Below are 6,494 nucleotides of genomic sequence, written 5' to 3'. Positions count from 1 at the left end.
CTTTTTGAGTTAACGTATATAAAATTCAACATTTTTATGCATACTTTCTTTTTGTGTTGGCTTTGTATTTCTATTTGATTCAAATAGATGAAATTTGTTAGGATTTGGATTAGTTCTGCTTGGTCTTTCGGCCTTCTTATAGTGTGAAATTTGACCTCCTTCATATTTTCTTGAATCAACGTACACAGAAATGCAATTTTTTCTAGAGTAATGGCTTAGAACATATTAATTGTGATTACAATACATTTTTCATACTTTTTCTGTTAAAGATGAGTTTATCTAGTTTACAATTTAGTCTCAGAAATAAATTTCATATGTATAACGAAGTGTGTAGACTTTTTTGAGTTAACGTGTATAAAACTCAACATTTTTATGACCTCTTTCTTTTTGTGTTGGCTTTGTCTTTCTATTTGATTCAAGATAGATGAAATTTGTTAGGATTTGGATTAGTTCTTCTTGGTATTTCATCCTTCTTCTATTGTGATATTTGACTTCCTTCATATTTTCTTGAATCAACGTACATAGAAATTCAATTTTTACTAGACGTATTGCCTTAGAACATATTGATTGTAATTACAATACATTTTTCAAACTTATTATGAACTCTTTATTTTGAGTAGAGTTTTTGAGTAACGTATAAAAATTCAACATTTTTATGAACTCTTTATTTTTGTCTTGGCTTTGTCTTTCAATTTGATTCAAATAGATGAAATTTGTTAGAATTTGGATTAATTCTTGCTGGTCTTTCATCCTTCTTATAGTGTGAAATTTGACTTCCTTCATATTTTCTTGAATCAAAGTACACAGAAATGTTATTTTTCTAGACGTAATGGCTTAGAACATATTAATTGTATTACAATACATTTTTCATACTTTTTCTGTTAAAGATGAGTTTATCTAGTTTACAATTTAGTCTCAGAAATCAATTTCATATGTATAACGAAGTGTGTAGACTTTTTGAGTTAACGTATAAAACTCAACATTTTTATGACCTCTTTCTTTTTGTTGGCTTTGTCTTTCTATTTGATTCAAGATAGATGAAATTTGTTAGGATTTGGATTAGTTCTTCTTGGTCTTTCATCCTTCTTCTATTGTGATATTTGACTTCCTTCATATTTTCTTGAATCAACGTACATAGAAATGAATTTTACTAGACGTATTGCCTTAGAACATATAATTGTAATTACAATACATTTTTCATACTTTTTCTGTTAAAGATGAGTTTATCTAGTTTACAATTTAGTCTCAGAAATCAATTCATATGTATAACGAAGTGTGTAGACTTTTTTGAGTTAACGTGTATAAAACTCAACATTTTTATGACCTCTTTCTTTTTTGTTGGCTTTGTCTTTCTATTTGATTCAAGATAGATGAAATTTGTTAGGATTTGGATTAGTTCTTCTTGGTCTTTCATCCTTCTTCTATTGTGATATTTGACTTCCTTCATATTTTCTTGAATCAACGTACATAGAAATGCAATTTTTACTAGACGTATTGCCTTAGAACATATTAATTGTAATTACAATACATTTTCAAACTTTTTCTGTTAAAGATGAGTTTATCTAATTTACAATAGTCTCAGAAATCAATTTCCCACTTATAACGAAGTGTAGACTTTTTGAGTTAACGTATATAAAATTCAACATTTTTATGCATACTTTCTTTTTGTGTTGGCTTTGTATTTATTTGATTCAAGATAGATGAAATTTGTTAGGATTTGGATTAGTTCCGCTTGGTCTTTCGCCTTCTTCTATAGTGAAATTTTGACTTCCTTCATATTTTGAATCAACGTACATAGAAATGCAATTTTTACTAGACGTACTTCCTTAGAACATATTAATTGTGATTACAATACATTTTTCAAACTTTTTCTGTTAAAGATGAGTTTATCTAGTTTACAATTTAGTCTCAGAAATCATTTCAATGTATAACGAAGTGTGTAGACTTTTTTGAGTTAACGTATATAAAACTCAACATTTTTATGAACTCTTTCTTTTTGTGTTGGCTTTGGCTTTCTATTTGATTCAAATAGATGAAATTTGTTAGGATTTGGATTAGTTTTCTGGTCTTTCATCCTTCTTCTATTGTGAATTTGATTCCTTCATATTTTCTTGAATCAACGTACATAGAAATGCAATTTTTACTAGACGTATTCCTTAGAACGTATTAATTGTATTACAATACATTTTTCAAACTTTTTCTGTTAAAGAGTTTATCTAGTTTACAATTAGTCTCAGAAATCAATTTCATATGTATAACGAAGTGTGTAGACTTTTTGAGTTAACGTGTATAAAACTCAACATTTTTATGAACTCTTTCTTTTGTGTTGGCTTTGTCTTTCTATTTGATTCAAATATGAAATTTGTTAGAATTTGGATTAGTTCTTCTGGTCTTTCATCCTTCTTATATTGTGAAATTTGACTTCCTTCATATTTTCTTGAATCAACTACACAGAAATGCAATTTTTCTAGACGTAATGGCTTAGAACATATTAATTGTGATTACAATACATTTTTCATACTTTTTCTGTTAAAGATGAGTTTATCTAGTTTACAATTTAGTCTCAGAAATCAATTTCATATGTAAACGAAGTGTGTAGACTTTTTTGAGTTAACGTATAAAACTCAACATTTTTATGACCTCTTTCTTTTGTGTTGGCTTTGTCTTTCTATTGATTCAAGATGATGAAATTTGTTAGGATTTGGATTAGTTCTTCTTGGTCTTTCATCCTTCTTCTATTGTGATATTTGACTTCCTTCATATTTTTTGAATCAACGTACATAGAAATGCAATTTTTACTAGACGTATGCCTTAGAACATATTAATTGTATTACAATACATTTTCAAACTTTTTCTGTTAAAGATGAGTTTATGTTTTACAATTAGTCTCAGAAATCAATTTCCGACTTATAACGAAGTGTGTAGACTTTTTGAGTTAACGTATATAAAATTCAACATTTTTATGCATCTTTCTTTTTGTGTTGGCTTTGTATTTCTATTTGATTCAATAGATGAAATTTGTTAGGATTTGGATTAGTTCTGCTTGGTCTTTCGGCCTTCTATAGTGAAATTTGACCCTTCATATTTTCTTGAATCAACGTACATAAATGCAATTTTTTCTAGACGTAATGGCTTAGAGAACATATTAATTGTGATTACAATACATTTTTCAACTTTTTCTGTTAAAGATGAGTTTATCTAGTTTACAATTTAGTCTCAGAAATAATTTCATGTATAACGAAGTGTGTAGACTTTTTTGAGTTAACGTATATAAAACTCAACATTTTTATGACCTCTTTCTTTTGTGTTGGCTTTGTCTTTCTATTTGATTCAAGATAGATGAAATTTGTTAGGATTTGGATTAGTTCTTCTTGGTATTTCATCCTTCTTCTATTGTGAATTTGACTTCCTTCATATTTTCTTGAATCAACGTACATAGAAATGCAATTTTTACTAGACGTATGCCTTAGAACATATTATTGTAATTACAATACATTTTTCAAACTTATTATTAACTCTTTATTTTGAGTAGAGTTTTTTGAGTAACGTATAAAAATTCAACATTTTTATGAACTCTTTATTTTTGTCTTGGCTTTGTCTTTCAATTTGATTCAAATAGATGAAATTTGTTAGAATTTGGATTAGTTCTTGCTGGTCTTTCATCCTTCTTATATGTGAAATTTGACTTCCTTCATATTTTCTTGAATCAACGTACACAGAAATGCATTTTTCTAGACGTAATGCTTAGAACATATTAATTGTGATTACAATACATTTTTCATACTTTTTCTGTTAAAGATGAGTTTATCTAGTTTACAATTTAGTCTCAGAAATCAATTTCAGATGTATAACGAAGTGTGTAGACTTTTTTGAGTTAACGTATATAAAACTCAACATTTTTATGAACTCTTTCTTTTTGTGTTGGCTTTGTCTTTCTATTTGATTCAAGATAGATGAAATTTGTCAGGATTTGGATTAGTTATTCTTGGTCTTTCATCCTTCTTCTATTGTGATATTTGACTTCCTTCATATTTTCTTGAATCAACGTACATAGAAATGCAATTTTTACTAGACGTATTGCCTTAGAACATATTAATTGTAATTACAATACATTTTTCATACTTTTCTGTTAAAGATGAGTTTATCTAGTTTACAATTTAGTCTCAGAAATCAATTTCATATGTATAACGAAGTGTGTAGACTTTTTGAGTTAACGTGTATAAACTCAACATTTTTATGACCTCTTTCTTTTTGTGTTGGCTTTGTCTTTCTATTTGATTCAGATAGATGAAATTTGTTAGGATTTGGATTAGTTCTTCTTGGTCTTTCATCCTTCTTCTATTGTGATATTTGACTTCCTTCATATTTTCTTGAATCAACGTACATAGAAATGAATTTTTACTAGACGTATTGCCTTAAACATATTAATTGTAATTACAATACATTTTTCAACTTTTCTGTTAAAGATGAGTTTATCTAGTTTTACAATTTAGTCTCAGAAATAATTTCAGATGTATAACGAAGTGTGTAGACTTTTTTGAGTTAACGTCTAAAAACTCAACATTTTTATGAACTCTTTCTTTTGTTTGGCTTAGGCTTTCTATTTGATTCAATAGATGAAATTTGTTAGGATTTGGATTAGTTCTTCTTGGTCTTTCATCCTTCTTCTATTGTGAATTTGACTTCCTTCATATTTTCTTGAATCAACGTACATAGAAATGCAATTTTTACTAGACGTATTGCTTAGAACATATTAATTGTAATTACAATACATTTTTCAACTTTTTCTGTTAAAGATGAGTTTATCTAGTTTACAATTATCTCAGAAATCAATTTCATATGTATAACGAAGTGTGTAGACTTTTTTGAGTTAACGTGTATAAAACTCAACATTTTTATGAACTCTTTCTTTTTTGTGTTGGCTTTGTCTTTCTATTTGATTCAAATAGATGAAAATTGTTAGAATTTGGATTAGTTCTTGCTGGTCTTTCATCCTTCTTATATTGTGAAATTTGACTTCCTTCATATTTTCTTGAATCAACGTACACAGAAATGCAATTTTTTCTAGACGTAATGCTTAGAACATATTAATTGTGATTACAATACATTTTTCATACTTTTTCTGTTAAAGATGAGTTTATCTAGTTTACAATTAGTCTCAGAAATCAATTTCATATGTATAACGAAGTGTGTAGACTTTTTTAGTTAACGTGTATAAAACCAACATTTTTATGACCTCTTTCTTTTTGTGTTGGCTTTGTCTTTCTATTTGATTCAAGATAGATGAAATTTTGTTAGGATTGGATTAGTTCTTCTTGGTCTTTCATCCTTCTTCTAGTGATATTTGACTTCCTTCATATTTTCTTGAATCAACGTACAGAAATGCAATTTTTACTAGACGTATTGCCTTAGAACATATTAATTGTAATTACAATACATTTTTCAAACTTTTTCTGTTCAAATGAGTTTATCTAATTTACAATATAGTCTCAGAAATCAATTTCCGACTTATAACGAAGTGTGTAGACTTTTTGAGTTAACGTATATAAAATTCAACATTTTTATGCATACTTTCTTTTTGTGTTGGCTTTGTATTTCTATTTGATTCAATATAGATGAAATTTGTTAGGATTTGGATTAGTTCTGTTTGGTCTTTTCGGCCTTCTATATGTGAAATTTGACTTCCTTCATATTTTCTTGAATCAACGTACACAAAAATGCAATTTTTACTAGACGTAATGGCTTAGAACATATTAATTGTGATTACAATACATCTTTTCATACTTTTTCTGTTAAAGATGAGTTTATCTAGTTTACAATTAGTCTCAGAAATCATTTCATATGTATAACGAAGTGGTAGACTTTTTTGAGTTAACGTGTAAAAAAACTCAACATTTTTATGACTCTTTCTTTTTGTGTTGGCTTTGTCTTTCTATTTGATTCAAGATAGATGAAATTTGTTAGGATTTGGATTAGTCTTCTGGTATTTCATCCTTCTTATTGTGATATTTGACTTCCTTCATATTTCTTGAATCAACGTACATAGAAATTCAATTTTTACTAGACGTATGCCTTAGAACATATTGATTGTAATTACAATACATTTTTTCAAACTTATTATGAACTCTTTATTTTGAGTAGTTTTTGAGTAACGTATAAAAAATTCAACATTTTTATGAACTCTTTATTTTGTCTTGGCTTTGTCTTTCAATTTGATTCAAAGAGATGAAATTTTAGAATTTGGATTAATTCTTGCTGGTCTTTCATCCTTCTTATAGTGTGAAATTTGACTTCCTTCATATTTTCTTGAATCAAAGTACACAGAAATGTTATTTTTCTAGACGTAATGGCTTAGAACATATTAATTGTGATTACAATACATTTTTCATACTTTTTCTGTTAAAGATGAGTTTATCTAGTTTACAATTAGTCTTTGAAATCAATTTCAGATGTATAACGAAGTGTGTAGACTTTTTTGAGTTAACGTATATAAA

The sequence above is a fragment of the Papaver somniferum genome, unplaced genomic scaffold (assembly GCF_003573695.1).
Source record: "Papaver somniferum cultivar HN1 unplaced genomic scaffold, ASM357369v1 unplaced-scaffold_33, whole genome shotgun sequence".
Classification (NCBI taxonomy): Eukaryota; Viridiplantae; Streptophyta; class Magnoliopsida; order Ranunculales; family Papaveraceae; genus Papaver; species Papaver somniferum.
This window is presented reverse-complemented; position numbering follows the sequence as displayed.